This window comes from Siphateles boraxobius, unplaced genomic scaffold (assembly GCF_051911475.1).
Source record: "Siphateles boraxobius isolate OS27281-9 unplaced genomic scaffold, OSU_SipBor_1 50, whole genome shotgun sequence".
In the NCBI taxonomy this organism is placed as follows: domain Eukaryota; kingdom Metazoa; phylum Chordata; class Actinopteri; order Cypriniformes; family Leuciscidae; genus Siphateles; species Siphateles boraxobius.
In genome coordinates this window covers 2,212,508-2,232,656 of record NW_027509142.1, presented here as the reverse complement: position 1 = coordinate 2,232,656, position 20,149 = coordinate 2,212,508, and the positions used below count along the sequence as shown (strand labels likewise).

At 42.9% G+C, this 20,149-nt stretch overlaps 1 long non-coding RNA gene across 1 annotated transcript; it reads left to right on the top strand.

Annotated features, from left to right (window-relative positions):
- The first annotated feature begins 17,718 nt into the window (after positions 1-17,718).
- On the top strand, positions 17,719-18,796 carry LOC143712723 (uncharacterized). The gene is made up of 3 exons (XR_013195054.1): positions 17,719-18,038; positions 18,133-18,321; positions 18,430-18,796. It is a non-coding gene; the product is annotated as an uncharacterized LOC143712723 (long non-coding RNA).
- Positions 18,797-20,149: the final 1,353 nt, after the last annotated feature.

Sequence of the window (20,149 nt, the reverse complement as noted above, 5' to 3'; positions counted from 1 at the left end):
ATTCCTGCTGTTAATGAAAGCAGAAAGGACACCACTCAGCCCACATGACCATTCTACAGGGAACATTAATAAGGACAATGTGACAGATGAGCAGATGATTGAAATCACATGTTGTTGTCACTAACAAAAATAATTAAGCTTTGATTCACAGATAGCAGCAGCTCGATTCCAGGAAGGTTTCTGGGACGAGTAACAGAAAGAACCAGTGACTGACTGTGCTTTGAAATTTCAGAAGAGACTTGTGCATTGGTCAACAGAGTGACATTTGAGTCTATGGGCCCTATTTTAACGATCTGAAATGCAAGTGTCAAAGTGCAAAGCGCAAGTAACTTTGTGGGCGGATCCCGGCGCTGTTGCTATTTTCCCGGCGGGATAAATGCCTCTTGCGCCTGCCGCAAATCTAAAAGGGGTTGGTCTGAAGTAGCTTCATTATTCATAGGTGTGGTTTGGGCGTAACGGTAAACAAACCAATAAGAGCTTGATATCACATTCCCTTTAAGAGCATGATGAACGAGGTGCGCTTGTTCCATGGCGCAATACTATTATAACGGCTCATTTACCAGGCGCGCTTCAGAATCGGTTCTCAGCCGAGGAGATCGATGTTCTCGTCAGGGCTGTAAAAGAAAGAGAAGTGACATTGGGGTTGGGACAAACCCACCCAAATTAACTTCGGTTAAACATGCATATAATAATTTGGGTAAATGATTAAGTTTTATGCCTATTTTCCCCATCGTCATGGACACAACAACGATTTCCCTCGTGTTTTAATATTTTTCCTTATAATAATGTATCATTTGCAAAAAGTTAAATGCATGTGTAGATGAGAGAATCATCTACAGTGTATGCGCGTTGTTCACACTCTGTATTATGGCCAAGCATGCGCGCTTAAAATAGCATCTGAATGTACGCGCAACGCGCCATTGACTTTAGACTAGTTTTTTTTCTGGTCAGTGGCGCATTTGTTTTTATAGAACAGCAAAATAGCATGAGGGAAAGTTTGCGCCACAAACACGCCTCCTCTTTGCGCTGAACCGCCCCGGGGAGCGCAAGTGTATTTCTTAGTTAACCGACGTGTGTCTGTGGAGGGAAAGTCCGCTTTGCGCGGGTGCAAAATAGGAATGATACATGTGTCAGTGTACAAAGTTATTTGCGCCGGGTGCAAGATAGGGCCCCATGTTTCTCAACTTAAAAATACACCAACTGACTTCAGCAACCCCCCACAACTGAAGTGAGGGATCAAAGACATGCTGACAATGAGACAAAAAAAGTCCATTGCAACGAACGACTCAAGAGTCATCATGATGAAAGATGTAAAGATGAGAAGAGAGCTAACACAGTGATCAAATATCATGAATGGGAAAAGAAGACAAACTTGACCAGAAACGCAGAAATGAGAGGAGCTGTGCAAAGAAGAGAGACTCAACAGAGATGAGTACAAGCTCAAACAATAGTCAACTTCAGCCCTTGAATAGATTCAGTAGCAACTTAATAATAACCCCGCCAGAACAAAAAATGATTGAAGAGAAAAATATATTAAAGCAACGTAAAAACAACGATAATGACAAATTAAGCAAAAATACTAAAATAATGATAACGATTAATTTAAGAAATTAACAAAGTACAGTGGTAATTAAGACAATTCATGAAGGAAAAAAATAGAACCAAAAATAACTTTTAAAATAAATCTTAAGGGGTACTCAGATGAAACTTGTCAATACAAGGGTATACTTAATTAATTTAACGCTACAGTTGAAATTAAAGCAAGTAACAAATATTCGATTTTAATTTTGATTCATAAGATTATGAATTGATTCAATATGCTATTGACTAATTAAAATTATATTAAGCAGTGCTTATAGAAAGTTTATAGGCTTACAGGAAGTTATTAAATCCAATAACAAGCAGGCCCTTGTAAACAATCTAAATGGCTCCAGAGGGGGGCCAAAAGTAGATATTTGGCATTCACATGAAGCATAGATTGTTGAACCAACAATACTTTTCAATATTCTCAATCCAGATGTGCAATGGTATTAAACCAGTGCGCAAAGGGGGGAGCAAGGTAAGGAAATTAAAATGAAGGTAAAATTAATTAAGGAAATTCAATTAAAATGAAGTTAAAATTAAAGGCAAATTAAATTAAAAGGTATGTTTGCAAAGTTTTGTGAAATTTGTGGCAAAAACTAAGTCAAAAATATCCCATAAGTCAGTACCAGAAGAACTATTAAAACATTTGGTAAGGATTATGTGGACATGATATAGATGGGTAAAAGCAATGAAATCAACAGAGGAGGGGCAGGAGTAAAAATTAAATTTCTAACAGAGAAGTAATCCTTAGATTGGAAGTCTATCAGAAATAAGGTCAGATAATAGGTCAACTAAACAGAAGTATTGAAGATTGAAAATAAGCTGCATATGAACGTGGAAGTTTTAATAATAATTAAGTTATAATGCTAATGGTTTAAATGGTTGATATAAAAGCTTTTAGATTGTTAGATTTACAGAAAAAGAAATGTACATATAAGGAATATGTAAGAGGGCAAAACGTTGTTCTCTAGAGTTATTTTTCTAATTGTCTAATGAGTTTATTGAATGTCTTTTATGAGATAAATGTAACATTGCTCTGAAGCTTTGTTAGTTAGAGTGATTACATGAGACATACTTAGTTTATTCATGATAGTTTATTTAGAAATTAGTAGAAACGAAGAAAAGGTATTCAGTTTAGTCTTGAACTGAGGAGCTACAAAGAGAAAAGGAAGCAATACGCGAGATTAAAAAGGTCAAAATGGTAATTGTTTAAATTTGGTAATAAAATAGACAGTAATTGAAATGTATTGCAATTTATTAGATGGGTGTATAGTGTTTTGTTCACTAAAAAGGACTGACTAAAAGATTAATTCTTTGAATTTAGGATTGATATTCTTTTATAAAAAGCGATAAAAATGAGAGAGTTATGTTTACCCAGCCATATTTTGGATTAATAGTCATATGGATCATGCAAAACAAAAATGCATAATGAATCAATTAGACTACTATAATAAGCAGAGATTTATTATAATGCTTTGTCTGCATTAGGAGAAAAACAATTATGTGAAAAAAGTAGAATGACTTATGTTTGGAGATTAGTGTTGCACTTTTACTAAATAATATTGCACAGGGAGGAAAATTTTGCAATTATGATTGAGTCAAGAAAAACCTAAGAGCAGAAGTTAAGGAAAACTTAATGTAAAGTTTAGAGAATTATGAGCATAGTTAGGCTCAAATAAGGATGTCTTTTGGAGATTCAATATTGAAAGGGGGTTATCTTTTTATATTAAGATCACTAGTTGGAAAACCACGGTTAAAGGTGCCATGTGTCAGAATTGAGTTAAAAATATATATAAAAAAAATGAGTTACACGGATCAAAAGAATGAGAAGAAATAAGGACGATGATGTCATTAAAAAAATGAAAAGTTATAGTGTTGCAGAGATATCAACCTGAATTAGCATGCTAAATTACTAGCCCCACCCGACAGATGTGATAATACCAGTTTCGGCCAAGGGAGGCGGTATGCGGGCAACACCAGCTAAACTGCAATACACGAATAAGTCGCACGGCTTGTGGGCGTACTTGAACCTGATGTCAATCGTGTGGAAAGTACACCCCACTACTACAGTCTAGTTCAGGGAAGAGAGCAGAAGAATGGCTGAAGCCCTTGGCAAGAGACCCTTACCACAACCACCTCCTGCAGGGAAAAAAAACACGCTCGGAATCACAAATAAAATCGGATAAAAAAAGGAGCAGAACCAGAGTTAACATTGGCACTGCTTTCCATCGTTGGAGACAACTAATGGAAATGAAAGAAATGAGGTTTGACTCCGAACTTGCAACATTTCTTTTGGATTGGTAAGTAAGATGCTGTTAGTATTTCGCTAGAAGTTTGTTTTATATGTTTGTTTAGTTTTTTCGGGAAGTTATAACATAGAAATGTATCGAAGGCTGTTCGATATAAGTTCTAAAGTTAGCGATGGCTACATTGAAAGGTGTGATGAGAACTACGTGAGCTATATTATGTTTACTTAATTGCTTTCCTGAGGTAAATCTGACATATTTGTTCTCCAGCTATGTTATTGACCTCTGCACACTGATTAAAAAAATGATTGGTCGGTATTATGTATGAAGAATACATTTTGGTAAGTTGTAGCATACTGTATCTTTCAACAGTGTTTGTGTGTTTTTACTATTAGCTAGTAGAGATGATCGGTTCATGTGTGCTAGGGATCTGTGGTGTAACGTTAACATTTACAAGCGCCAAAACGGTATTTTTTGTTTGAATTGCGTAATAACATTGACAGAATCGGTGACGGTGAATTCGTGAGAGTTGGCAGCTCTGAATGGCGCTAGCTTGGTCAACAGCAGCGAATGCTGTCTGTCAAATTAATGTAAATCAAACTAACAATAAAAATGTAATATGAACAAAACGAATATGAACATTCACTGGTGAAGGGGAGTAGCTTGAAGATGTCATTTAAAAATCACTTGACATCAACCAACGTTCCTCTGGACTCAAAACGTCCTCTATTAGGAGTTGGCTCGGCTTCGGCTATGGCTCTAGGGTCGTTGTGAAGGTAGGGGCGGAGCACAGAGACTATGCCGTTTCTCGTTTGTTACTCTAGAGTAGATCAACTCACTTTCTGGAGGTAGACTGCCCCCATCTGGTTTGGAATGTGGAGTATGAACTGATTTTTTTTGCGGATATTACACAAGGCACCTTTAAACAAATGGAAATGCTGTAATATTAAGATAATGAAAACGTACTCGGTTACTGACGTAACCTCGGTTCTCTCTAGAGAGGGAAAGAGTACTGCGTAATATCTTGCGCTATGGGGAAAACCTCTTTTCCACGAGATATTGAAGCCAAAAATTATCCTTAATTTTGAATCAATGTAAAACGCGTTGCGACAGCATGCAGACATAGGCAAGGCGGCTCGCGTGCCTATTAGCTGACCTGTGGCAACAGCAGCAGCCTATCGAGCTCCGCGCCCATTACGTCACGTCCCGCCAGAATAGGCTTGGCCTTGGCCTATAAATATGGCTCGACAGGCTGATACAAACTGGTTTTCATCGCTGAAGCGAACCAGCGCTGTTGTATGCACGGCAAGATACGCAGTACTCGTTCCCTCTCTAGAGAGAACCGAGGTTACGTTATTAACCGAGTACGTTCTCTTACGAGAGTATCTCTCGTACTGCTTAATATCATACGCTATGGGGAACACAATGCAAGACGCCGTGCGTACTGGGATCCGACACCAAAGTCCCAAGGGCAGTAGCCCGGGGCTCATATAGTGCATAATAACCATAGACTCACAGAGAGTCGGAGAAGAGAGGCTGAAAGCATCATTCCCCATAAAATAGCATCCCACAGGAGCTAGTTATGTTAACAGTGTTTCACGCAGAGAGGGTGAAAGTGTTCAGCCTGAACTGGGTATGAGTACGGGTTACTCAACACCCATGGAGCTGTGAGCGATACACTAGCAAAAACTCAGCAGCAGCCGGCACAGCGGGGCAGAAAGTACTGAATTCTAGACCAACAGCAGCTTGGCCTGTAAGGTGTGAACCCCTAGGTTATAAAACGTTATAAATATATAAATGGATTGGCTCGAATGGGGCACCTTTCATAGCTTCCAAAACCGTAGAAAGGTTCCACACAGGGACTGAGGGGGGTCTGGGAGGATTCAGCCTCCGAGCTCCCCTGAGGAATCGCACGACCAGGTCGTTTTTCCCCAGTGACTGGCCAGACGTCGGTTTTGAAAACGCCGCTATGGCCGCCACGTATACTTTGAGCGTGGATGGGATTCTGCCCTTATCCAGCAGCTCCTGAAGGAAGGAGAGCACTTCCGTAACCCCGCAGTCTACGGGTGAAAAGCCCTGAGCTTGACACCAGGCAGAAGACACCGACCATTTCGAGGAATAGAGCCGTCTAGTAGACGGGGCTCTGGCCTGCGTGATCGTGTTTAACACTCCCTCCGGGAGGTTAGCGGGTTGATAGCCTATAGCATTGATAGCCCATCCATGTAGGGACCATAAATCCGGGCGAGGATGCCAAATCGAGGCCTTTGCCTCAGAGAGGAGGTCTCTCCTCACCGGTATAGGCCATGGGGCAGTGCTGGTCAGCCGCATTAGGACTGGGAACCAAATCTGGTTCGTCCAGAACGGAGCCACGAGCAGCACTGGGCATCCGTTTTCCCTGATTCGTTCCAGCACTTGGGGCAGGAGCGAGACGGAGGGAAAAGCATAGAGGGGGCAGCAGGGCCATACGTGGGCCAGCGCATCCCTCCTGTTGGAGAAAAAGTTCGGACAGTTAGCGTTTTCTTTGGACGCGAACAGGCCCACCTGCGCTCTGCCGAATGTCTCCCACTGCAGTTGGATCGTCTGTGGGTGCAGCCATTCCCTTGCTGGGACAGGAGGCATTCCGTCAGCCTGTCAAGGTTTCGGGACCTGACGCCGCCCTGGCAATTTATGTATGCCACCAACTGACATGTTGTCCGACCGGACCAAGACGTGGTGGCCTTTTATCTGGGGACAAAAGCGCCGTAGCAAGTTGTCGACTGCCAACAGTTCTAGACAGTTTATGTGTAGAAGCTTCTCCCGTTCTGACCACTGGCCACAGAACGGTCTGCCCTCGAGCAGCGCTCCCGATCCCGAGGTGGAGGCATCCGTGGACACCACCTTCACACTCGACGGAGTCCCCAAACTCACGACCGACTTATAACAGTCGGCTATTTTCCAAGGTTCCAGAGCCGAAACGCATTTCATGTTGACCTTGAGGCGAAACAGACCAGAGGTCCCTGCCCGGGGTGGAACTCGCGCTTTCAGCCAAAACTGCAGTGGGCGTATGCGAAGCAGGCCCAGCTGAAGTACCGAAGCCCAGCATTTTCTGAAACCTTTTGAGCGGGACGATAGAGCCGCGGCAGAAGGATTTTGCGGCGCGCTGAATGTCCAGTCCGCGCTCCGGCAACGGACACGCTGTCATAGACAGCGAGTCCAGCACTGTTCCCAGAAAATAAATTTCCTGGCTGGGAAACAGCGAACTCTACGCCCAATTGACTGTCAGACCCAGATTCTCGAGATGCCCTCTGTTCACAAGCACTCTGTTCAGCTGTTACAGATCTAGAATGGGTCTGAGACCCCCGTTTTTTTCCGTACCAGAAAATATCTGCTGTATAGCCCCCCTTCGCTCTGAGCCTGAGATAAAGGTTCTATGGCCCCTTTGCTCAGTAGCTTTGTTGTTTACCGTCGTTTCGACTCGCGCCGTGTAACAGCGGGGACGCTGAACAAACTGTAGCGAATAGCCTCTTTTTATAGTGTTCAACACCCATTCTGATACCCCGGGAAGCTTTGCCCACGCATCTGCGTGAATAGCTAGAGGTAGAATGAGATCCGGGCTCTGGCCATGGCATAGCGGCGGCCGCAGAGCTTCAGTGTGCTGAGACATAAACACTGTGTTTACAGTGTGCGAGGCGGGGGGCGCGCCGATCACTGCGGGCAGCCTGGTAGCGCTCGATTTCTCTATGACAGATTGTGGAGAGAGAGCGAGCGGGACAAACCCCGTGGGGTTGAGCATGTCTGTTTGGGAATGTGGCCGCGGGACAGCGGGCACACTCACTGCAATGAGAACACGGTCGGCTTGTGCTGACTGAATATGTGTTGGTTTCGTTTTTACAGAAACCGTGGGACACTCATCGTGTAGTGTTTGTGGGCACTGTGTCGTGGGCACATTCACTACATTTTTTGCACAATCGAAATGAGTCGATTTTATTTGTGCTAGCCCTGAACTGTGGCGGGCTGTGTCTGTGTGTGGGAATGGTCACTGAGACGTGGGCATTATTACAACACTCATAACCCATTGGCCGTGGCCGGAACACCAGAAAATACACTCTTTATTGGATTTATCTGGGTAGCCGTAAAAACGGCTTTTGCGTGCAGGCAAGCGGGCAAATGAACCGGCTTGTTGGCTGCTAAATACGCTGGAACAGTCACATTGGATAGAACTGGACGAGCGAAACGTTTCGGTGAAAATCCGGCCACAGCGGGATTTGAACACCGTCGCTTTCCTAGGAAGGCTTTGGGACCTCGGGCATGATCTCGATCCTCGGCCGGGGCCCGCGCTGAGGGGGGCGGCGTCCGGCAGAGCGAGAGCGCGGCCTCTGTTCTCGGGCCTGGCGGCGCTGAGAAGCGGCGGCGGGTGGTGCAGGCTGTGGCTGGGAGCTCCGGGCAGAAGGCTGTTTCGAGCGACCTGCTGTGGAGCTAGAGCACTTCGGGAGGAAGTGCTTCATCGCCTGTGATGTCTTTTGAACCTCCTGGAATCTGTCCACGAAATCTTTGACGGCAGATCCGAAGAGGCCAGCTGACGAAATGGGCGCGTCGAGAAACACAGCGCGCTCCGAATCCGTCATCTCATACAGCGTTAACCACAGGTGTCTCTCAGCCACGGTGAGAGAGGCCATGTTCCGGCCAATAGCCTGTGCAGCAGATTTTGAAGCGCGTGGAGCCAGGTCCGTAGCGCTCCTTAAATCTGCAATGCTGATCGATTCCATGCCTTCCTCGTCCATTCTACGGAGAAGGTCGGCCTGGAAGATCTGCAGGATGGCCATTGTGTGCAGCGCTGGCAGAGCTTGCCCGGCGGCGGTGTAAGTGCGACCGTGCATGGCTGACGTCACTCGGCAGGCTTTAGATGGCAACACCGTCTGAGCCCGCCGTCCAGCAGAGGGCGGGCAAAGATGGGACGCTACCGCTGCTTCCACTGGAGGAAGAGAAAGGTACCCTCTATCTTTAGCACCGTCCACAGTGGAGAATGCAGCAGAGACAGAGGTACGCATCCTGGCTGAGAAGGGGGCGTTCCAAGACCTCGCGACTTCTTCGTGAAGCTCAGAAAGAAAAGGCGCGGGTCTGGATTGTGACGGCGTGTGGTCCTTCTTGAGGAAGCATCCGTCCAGCCGGTTGTGTGCGGGCACCTCCCAGTCGAGGCCGAGGTTGTCGACGGCTTGAGAGAGCAGACGCATCAACTCAGACTCAATTCCAGCCCGTCTCCCAGAAGGCACGCGGACAGTGGGGGGGGAGGTCCACGGAGCTCGCCCAATCCTCACTGTCTGATGCCAGGATAGAACAAACCTCAGCTGTTTCGTCGACCTCAATGGCGGAAGCGGCGGCAGACGACTCGAGCGATGCCGGCGAAGCTGGTGGGCGAACCGGCGAGCTTTGGCGGGCAAGAGAAGGCTCGGGGCTGCGCTGAGCACGACGCTTTTAACGGCGCGGCGCTACAGCGGGCTGTAGTGCAGGCTCTGAAAAGGATGCCAGGCGAGTCCTCAGAGTCACCATAGGCATCAGCTCACAGTGAGGGCATCCGACGTCGACGAAGGCGAGAGCCGCATGATCCTCACCCAGGCAGGAAACGCAGATGACATGACGGTCCCCGTCGCTGAGTGTGGCTCGGCACGAGGCGCAGGATCTTTGCATCTTTAAAAAGATGAAGCTCTTTTAGGAGAGAGAATAGACAGAGAGAGTGTGAGTCGCAGCAGCGAAAACACTCTTAAGAGTGAAAAGGATATAACGCCGGAAACCGTAGCAGGTACGGCGGCTGAAGGCGGCGAGGTGAAGGCCAGCGGCTTCAGGCTCGAAGGCTCGTCCCGCAGAAGGCTTACAGTCAAACGGCGCGGCTTCTCACTCCAGATCCAGCGATGTGTGAGCTTCGCTGAAGAGATGAAAATCAGTTTGTATCAGCCTGTTGAGCTGTATTTATAGGACAAGGCCACGCCTATTCTGGCGGGACGTGACATAATGGGCGCGAAGCGCCCCCATTGGGTATCACGTCATGCAGGGCCTCTGTCGATAGGCAGCTGCTGTTGCCACATGTCAGCCAATAGGCACGCGAGTCGCCTTGCCTATGTCTGCATGCTGTCGCAACACGTTTTACATTGATCTCGCTTAAATAAGCCCCAGAGGAGGGAATGTTGAAGATTTTATTATTTAGAAACTAAGTAATTTAGCTATATAAGAATACACAATTATTTCTTGTATGAGTTATTTCCTCTAATAGGACTCTGTCTAGGTGACTTTGAAAGCTGCAAGACCTTCTGTAAAAATACCCTGAATGTCAATTCTATTCTATAGGTTTTCCCTTGTAAGCGACAGCCCATGAGACAAACAGCTGGTTGCTCTTTCGCAATGTGCGGGTTCTCTGTACATACATGTACAGCATATGAACCAGACATAAACAGTGTAACCTCTCTTCCTCTGGAGAAGAAAAAGGAGGTGGATGAAAAGCTGGCAAGTCCATTGCTCTTACTGTATCCGCGTGATCATATACTTTGGGCACGAATGCCAGGTTAGTTCTAAAATTAGCTCTTTGATCACCGGGAGCAAACTTAATACATGAGGGGTGAACTGATAAAGCCTTTAGTTCATTCACCCTTTTTGGTGTTGTAAGAGCAAGTAACAGAGTTGTCTTTAAAGCGAGCAGCTTTAAGGCAATGTTATTAATGGGCTCGAACAGGGCTTTAGAGCGCGCGTTCAGGACCACAGAAAAATCCCCTGGCGGGACCAGCACCTTTGGTACTGAGTGTAGCCTTCGTGCACCTATCATAAATCGACAGACTAGAGGGTGTTGGCCAATAGTACCCGAATCAATACCCACATGACATGCCGATATGCCGACATGCCAATACATGCGGACTGATAAACCTTAACCGTGGAAAAAGCTCTGCCTTCATCCAGGAGGTCCTGAAGAAAACACAGCACGTCCAAAACAGAGCACAAGAAAGGAACAATGTTCTTATCTGCGCACCATTCCTCTCAAACTTTCAATTTGAGATTATATAAAGAACGACTCGAGGCAGCCCTCGCGTTCTGAATCATCTCAATAACTTTCGGAGGTAGCCCGGCTGCGTTCAGATTCAACCTTTCACGGGCCAGGCCAATGGTGCATCGTCGCCGACCAGAGAAGAACAGGGGACATTGTGCGTCTTTGCGCGATGCGTAGAGATCTACAGCAGCCTGACCGAATCTCTGCCACACAATGAGGGTCACCTGGGGGTGAACTCTCCACTCCCCGTACAGGGGAGTCTCTCTGGACAATAGATCTGCTCCCCTGTTCATTATCCCTGGGACATGCGTCACGTGTAATGACAGGAAGGTCCTGCTGCTCCACATAATCAGTTTCTTCGCTACCCTGTGAAGCGTGCAGAACACACTCCTCCCTGTCGATTTATGTAGGCTATCACCGTTGTATTGTCTGTCCTGACCAATACGTGATGATTCTTGAGAAAATGCACGAAATGTCTCAGAGCTAGAAAAACTGTCAGCAGCTCTAGAAATGTTACGTGCTTCTCTCTCAGTGCGGGAGACCACACTGTTCTGCCCTCGAACACTGCGCCCCAGCCTGTGAGAGATGCATCTGTCGTCACCACTTTTCTAAGTACGATAGGACCCAGAGAGCATCCTGTCCTGAGAAAAGACGGGGCTCTCCAATGACAGAGAGCGCTCGTGCATTCTGCTGAGACGCGCACTCTGCGGCTGAGGCGGCTCTTGGGACGAATACCCTGTGACGCTGTCCAGTTCTGAAAATCCCTCATTCACAACAGTCCCAGGGGAACCACGGACACAGTTGAGGCCATCAGTCCTAGTAGCCGAAGACACATTCTGAAAGAGACTGATCTCCCTTTTTGAAAAAGGGAGAGGCAGCTGTGAAAAGTCTTGATGCGTTCCTCTGATAGGAAAGCTCAAAACGTCACAGAATTCAACCTGAGACCCAAGTATACTATTTCCCGAGATGGAGATAGACAACTCTTCGTTTGGTTTATCTTGAAACCTAATCTCTCCAGGTGCGTCACTAGTGTGTGTATATCGCTCTCTGCCTGCTGAAGGCACGGCGCGCTGATGAGCAGATCGTCCAGATATGATGAAGCCCTGACCCCTAATCTCCTCAACAGAGTCAGGGCTCCTTCTACATACTTGCCGAAACCCAGAGGGGGTAAAGCTAGGCCAGATTGTATTCTCGTATACTCCTATGCTGTGCCCTGATAGACGAACCTCAGATATTTCCTGTGTACAGGAAACATATCTATGTGAAAATATGCGTCCTGGAGATCCACCTAGGTCAAGTCAAGTCACCTTCATTTATATAGCTCTTTTAACAATATGGACTGTTTCAAAGTAGCGTTACAGTGATAATAGGAAATTAAAGTAACAGAGATTTGTTTTGGCTTTACAGCAGCTCTAGAATAAAGTTATTGTACAGCTAAATTTAGTTTTGATTGATTCACTTCCGTCGCAATGATCATTAGTTGTTAGGGGCCGCTAACACAACACCGTTTAATGCGTTTAAAAACCTTTAATGCGATCTGGCCGCTCATTTGCATAAAACAGAGCCTGCTGGCTCTGAGAATTTTATATTGCTTCCACGTAGCCACATGAATCTGAATTATCCCGACACATCGTTTTATCAGTACAGAGGTAAAGGGAAGGAGGCCTTCACAACGGAGAGACTAGCTGACACTTCAGGACTGCGTTGTCGTCGTGTCCAGGCGCAGGTGCTTACCGGACTGCGGTAAACCTCGGGATAAACATAGAGACTAATATTAGCATAGTCGCCTTTCTTCTTTTGATGTAACGAGTACATCAGGGTTTATGGGAAGTTTTCCCGGTTCCGGCTGACCTAATCTATGCAGCCTAACATTTAATTATAGGAATTGATAATGTTCTATACGCTATAATAAGCCATGTTGCAACTGTCCCCTCTCCCCTGTGTTAATGGTCATAATAATTGCATTAGCTGGCTCATCTCATGTGCTTTTTTCCCATGCACAGCACATAGTAAACACTCCTGAGGTAAATCAAGTAAAATAAAAAATTACAGAGCCTGAGCTGTTTCTCAACTCTTTTACTTTGTCACACCAATTCATACAATAGAATATGAATTCTTTAAAAAGGCATGACTCAAAATGTCCTTCCTTGATGTACATAGATACTCAGAGCTGCTGTTCTTATTGGCTATAGCACTTGTCAGTACAGTCTATGCAAATTAGCCATAGAAGGTTCAGTTGTGTACTCGCTGCTAAAGTTAGCACTCATGCTACGTATCTGTCTCTGTACCTTGTACACTTTTTCATTGTAACGCAAACATAACACACTCCTCTACCAAACATTTGGCTACTGTTTGAGCTTCCAGATGAGGTAATGAGAATACATCTGTTTCATTTAGAAAAGTAATCCCCAATAACTAAAATACATTTATTTCTGTGACTCGGGGGGCCTACTATATCCAAAGCTATTCATTCATAATCTAAGAGACAAATAACTGTTAAGGGAGCACAGGGGACCTGTCCAACTGATTTAGGTAAAGCACGATCGACACATTCTTTATATAATATTTCAGTGTCTTTATACCTTATGGTTTATTTGCATCATTATATTATTATTATGCAGAATTGCAGCAAATATGCATACATTTAGAGAGTGGCCAAAAATTCAGAAAAATTACTGTTTTCTCAAATAAAGCTTAATAACACTGACAGCAAAGGCCAAAATAAAATCAGCTGGCAGGGCATGACCATATCTCAGGCGGTTCTGTGTAGTTCATTTATCTCTTTTTCATGCTTGTATAAAAGATTTGGTCAGTTTCAGTTTGCACTTTTAGTTTTGAGAGAGAACTACTTTGATTATTGTGACAATTATTGTTCGCACTTAAAAGTATTGTGTTATTTATATGTTTATTTTATTTATACTGTTTAATATAATTATAATTTATTTATTTTTTTATGTTCAATTTGTGGAAAGGAGTTCAGTTACATTTCTCAAGTGAAATCAAACAGGGGAGAAAGCAGTCGGTTGAATTTGTGGCAAAATATTTGTGTTATCAGTGTTTACATGTTCTTTTACTGCATATAATTTATTAAAATAGAAGTAAAATGACATTCATTACAAGTTGATTTCAAAATGCACCTAAATTGTTTTGCATTTTGTGATTTTCAGTTGAATTTAAGACTATTTTCCTTTTTATATATTTTATCGAGGAAAAATCTTGTCTCATTCTCATGAACCCAATCTTGTGTCTCGTCTCGCGGGGTAAGTGTCTCGTCACACCCCAGACACTAATGTTAATTCCAGCTAGGCTACTAATGTTAATTGTTTCAGACCAATTGTAAACTGTTTGTTCTTCAATGAACAAGAACATTTAGAAAAAAAGAAAAATAATTTTGTTGGACAAGCAGATTTTCCAGGAAGTCGTGTTCGCTTTCATTTTCCATGTGTTTTCCAGGACTGGAAAATTGGTCATTCATTTTCCAGGGCACATGGGAACCCTGCTAGTGTAAGTGATATGCAAAAGTTTCGGAAATGTATTCGACCAAAATGGTTTAGGGCCAAATCACTGACTGAAACAGTGATGCTTCATTAGCCCTTCTCCGGTCAAACAATTAATGAAGTTATGGCGTTCTTTAACCCCGCTGTAGCCATTGAAGTGGCAGCGCAGCACCCGACCGCTCGTGAACATATTGTGATATAAATATTTTATGTAATAGGTATTTTCAACATTAAATATACAGAAAAATGCAGACGAATGATGCTCAGATCAAAGACCATACAGTTGAAACCAGAGTTTTACATGCACTTCAGAAAAAAACACAAAAACTTTTATTTCTTTACTGTCATACATTAAATCAGAGTAAACTTTTTCTGTTTTAGATCAATAAATATAAACATTTTTTGCATTTGTTAAATGACAGAATCGAGCGAGGGATAATTTATGATTTTTTTTTTACCACTTTCATCAAAATCAGATGCATACATACACTTCCTTAGTATTTGGTAGAATTGCCCCGAAACCGTTTCACTTGGGCCAAACGTTTTGGGTATCCCTCCACAAGCTTTCTACAATAGTTTGCTGGAATTTTGGCCCACTCCTCTTGACAGAACTGGTGTAACTGGGTCAGGTTTGTAGGCCTTCTTGCTCGCACTCGCCTTTTCAGTGCCGCCCACAAATTTTCTATGGGATTGAGATCAGGGCTTTGTGATGGCCACTCCAATACCTTGACTTTGTTGTCCTTAAGCCACTTTGTAACTAATTTGGAGGTATGCTTGGGGTCATTGTCCATTTAGAAGACCCATTTGCGCTGATGTCTTCAGATGTTGCTTCAATATATCGACAAAATTCTCTTTTCTCATGATGCCATCTATTTTGTGAAGTGCACCAGTCCCTTCTGCAGCAAAGCAGCCCCACAACATTACACTTCCACCCCCATACTTCACAGTTGGGATGGTGTTCTGAGGCTTCAAAGCTTCGCCCTTTTCCTCCAAATATACCGTTTAACATAATGGGCGAACAGTTAAATTTTTGTTTCATCACACCACAGGACATGTCTCCAGAAATTAAGATTTTTGTCCCATGTGCAGTTGCAAACTGTAGTCTGGCTTTTTTATAGTGGTTTTGAAGTAATGGCTTTCTTCTCCCAGAGTAACCTTTTAGCTCATTGTGGTACAGGACTCGTTTTACTATGGATAATGACACTGTCTTACCAGTTTCAGCTAGCATCTTCACAAGGTCTTATGCTGTTGTCCTGGGATTGATTCGCACATTTCGCACCAAAAAACGTTCCTCTCTGGGACTCAGAATCCGTCTCCTTCCTGAGCGGTATGATGGTTGTACATTCCCATGTTTTTATACTTGCATATTATTGTCTGAACAGATGAACGTGGGACCTTCAGGCATCTGGAAATTGCACCTTAGGATGAGACACACTTATGTAAGGATGGCTGGCGCGAAACAGACGTTCCGAAGCTTTGCGAGATCCCGAAGCAAAGATGATTCGAAACACTGATCCGAAGCGTGATTCAAAACACCCACGTCACGTGACAACGGCTAAATGAAGCGTCTAAGTGTTTCATCAGGTGGAGTGCTCCTCCGAATCAGGGTTTCATTGATTGGTCGGTTCGGGAACAAATCACACAATCACACAGTATAAAAGTTTTGTCAACGCATTTTCATATCGTGGGTTTTTGTGAGAGGAGTTTGGTTTTGAGATAGCGGATTTTTGGTGATATAGTGACATTTATAGTGCGATTTGTTTAGTTATATTTAGGATTTAATTTACATTTACACATTGACTTAGAGACACACAGAGTACATATAGTGACACATTAATAGATGCATTGATAGAAATATATATATATATATATATATATATATATATAGATTAATAGATAGATACATATATTACAGATACATATAGATTATTAGATAGATAGGCTACATATAAAATAGATAGAAAGATAGATAGATAGATAGATAGATAGATAGATAGATAGATAGATAGATAGATAGATAGATAGATAGATAGATAGATAGATAGATAGATAGATAGATAGATAGATAGATAGATAGATAGATAGATAGATAGAAATGGAGGCTCCACAGAAGAGATGCCGTACATCTGTGGTGTGGGAGCATTTCCAATTGGAAACCCCAAATAAAGTGAGATGTGTGTATTGTGATCGGCAGCTAGCCTACTGCAACAATACATCATCCATGATGCGCCATTTGAGGAGCATTCATCCTGCCATTCTGCAGGGTGCAGAGGATGGTAGTGTTCCCCCTGTACCAAGGCCTGCTACTGACACTGATGGGCCATCTAAGCAAGGTATGCATTGTTTGAAATATAGGCTAATTATAAGTGAAATATAATAACTAAGTGTTGGGCCATTGTTTAGAAAGGCCATGGACTAAGACATGCCTAACATCCCAATCACAACTGCCAATCACTTTAAAAACAAATGTTGTCAATATAATATTATACTTTGTGAATATACATTTTATATGTCTACATATGAGTACCCAATCTACAGCCAAGACATCATTTTGTTTTTTTTTGTAATTGTTGTATTTCTATAATGCACTTTATCTTTCTCTGCACACTGAGCATAAATATTCATAACATAACTTTGTTTAGGAAGGTTTCCAAATGAACCAGTAGACTACTTTCACGGTAGGCTACTATTTTTCCAATATATTTGTCTGAAAGTATGTTTTATCTTCTCTTTTAAAAGGCAGACAGAGGGAATTGGATGAGGCTCTTCTGAACATGGTGGTGAAGGATCTGCAGCCCTTCACCATCGTGGAGGATGAGGGTTTCAGGGCCTTTGTGAACAAGCTTGATCCAAGCTATGTCCTCCCATCCCAGAAGGTGCTTAAAACAATGGTCAGCGAAAGGTACAACACAACCAAGGAGAAGACAATAGAGGACCTACAAAAGGCGGAATTTGTTCGCCTTACAGCTGACATGTGGTCTTCCATTAATATGGATGGATATCTTGGTGTAACATGCCATTACATAACACCAGAGGCAACAATGGCAACTGTTTTACTGGGTGTAAGGAGGTTTTACCAAACCCACACAGCCCAGCATCTCATGGAGGCTAAAGCCTTGCTAATGGCTGAGTGGGGAATAACCTCCAAAGTTCACTGCATGGTGACTGACAATGCATCCAACATGATCCTAAGTGCCCAGCTACTCAACCTTCGCCATGTCCCATGTTTTGCTCATAATTTGAATTTGATAGTGAAAAAGGCCCTGGATCAAACCCCAGTCATCAATGAAATTCGCCAGAAAGCCAGAAAGATAGTGGGGTTGTTCAGATCCAGCTGCAAAGCAAAGGACAAGCTTGTGGAGATGCAGAGCTTGATGGGCAGACCAAGTCTGAAAATGATACAGGAGGTTGAAACGAGATGGAACAGCACATTCGACATGCTACAACGCTTGTATGAGCAATGTGAGCCAGTGGGTGCTGCACTTGCCAATTTAAACAGTGATACTGCTCCCCTGACAAGTCTTGAGTATGACATTATTCAACAGTCATTGACACTTCTTCAACCATTCAAACTAGCAACAACAGAGATGTCAGAGGAACAGAGAGTGTCTGCTTCAAAGCTCATACCATTGTACAGGATGTTGCAGCACAAGCTTGCACAGAAAAAAGGAAATGCAACGCAGGAATCAACTGTACAATTAGGTAGGACACTATGACCATACGTGTAATTGGCCATAACTCTCATATTGTTGTCATTATTTTAATTAATATGGTTTTCTCTTGTGTTGGCTCATAGGCTCACATCTACAAGAAGGTCTGCACTCCAGATGTGGAGGGTACGAGACTTTTAGAGCCTTGGCACTGGCTACACTGCTGGACCCAAGGTTTAAAAATGTGGCTTTTGGAAATCCTGCCAAAGCCCTGGATGCTGAAAAGCACATCACACTGGAGTGTGCTTCACTGATGCGTTCAAACACAACTCCTGGTGAGTTTCAGTCTATGTTATCTTATGTAATGTGATTCATGAAATTTATACTTCATATTTGTTGTCAGTTTATGATTTGTTACTAATTGCCGTTTTCTTTTAATTCAGAACCACAAATGTCAACATCAGGCCCATCATCATCAACACCAGTTGAAACACAAGACAGTTTATGGGAACATTTTGACAATCGTATCCGTGAGACCCAGATGATACACAATCCTACAGCTGATGCCACAGTGGAAGTGAAAAAATACCTCAGCGATGCGTTTTTGCCCAGAACTCATGATCCTCTAACTTACTGGAAAGAGAGAGCAGTAATCTTTCCTCATTTGTATGTCCTAGCTAAAAAATATCTTTGTATGCCAGCAACAAGTGTCCCTTGTGAGAGAATTTTTTCAAAGGCTGGAGAAATTATCTGTAAAAAAATAAGTAGGCTGAGTCCTTCAACAGCAGAGAAATTAATATTTTTGAATAAAAATCTATAAGAAAGGGAGACATTGTGGCTTGATTTATTTTTATTAATATTAATTTTTCATGACAAAAATCACATTATGCAATGTGAAGAGACTACAGGTTACAAGCTTCATATATTACAAAAATACAATAATAAAAAAAAAAAAAAAACATTTTTTTATTAGCTCTTTGTAAAGGTTGTTTCAGATCAACACCTGCAAGTGACCACTAGGTGTCACCGTGGAGACGGGTTTCGGATTGATTCGAAGCCTCGAAACAAAATGGCACATTTGCTTCGACTGTTTCATTGCTTCACGAAGCCTCGATCTGCCCATCACTACACTTATGGAGGTCCACAATTCTTTTCCTGATGTCTTGGTTGATTTATCTTGATTTTCCCATGATGTCAAAAAAAGAGGCTCTGTGTTTGAGGTGTGCCTTTATATGCATCCACAGGTGTGCCACCAATTAACTTAAATGGAATCAATTAACCTATCAGAAGCTTCTTAAGCTCAGAGTAGAATCATCTGGAGTTTTCTTTTTTTTTTAAAAGACACAATAAGCTTAGTGTATGTATACTTCTGACTTTGATGAAAGTGATTAAAAAAATACATAAAAATTATCCCTCGCTCGATTCTGACATTTAACAAATGCAAAAAATATGTTAATATTTATTGATCTAAAACAGAAAAGGTTTACTCTGATTTAATGTATGACAGTAAAGAAATAAAAGTTTTTGAGTTTTTTCTGAAGTGTATGTAAATATCTGGTTTCAACTGTATATACTTACCCAAAAAGTGCTTAACACAGTAGAACTAACAGTCATGATTAGTTTAGATCATTACAAACGAATCACCAGAACAAATCACAGTGAAGACTTGAGTGACATTGATTTTTACTCAACAATATGATTTAAATGTTAAATCTGTCTATTCAGGAAACTCACTTGGTTGTTGTGGCCAGTGATCTTCCGGTCGTGAATAAAACTTAATTTCTACAAAGAGCAACTCGGGAGTCGTGTCAGTATGCTGCGCAGCTGAGAAATATATTCTACGCTCAAAAGACAACAACAGAACACCTGTAAGTGATAAAGATAAAGCTTCTTGATGGGACGCCGTCACCATACTTCAGTGAAGTATTATATTGTATTGTAAGTATTCAGGTAATTACCTCAAGATACTGTAGTTATTATTTTTAACAACTAGAAGTTGTTTAAATTGTCCGTGGTGAAGAAGTCAGATTAAATAGGTTGCATTCGTATTAAACATTTCCACGACAAAATCATCTTTAGGCCTACTAGTTATAGCACGAAATCATAATGAATGAACATAAGAAGGAATGTTGAAAGAAACAGTACAGTGGAAACACGTCATTA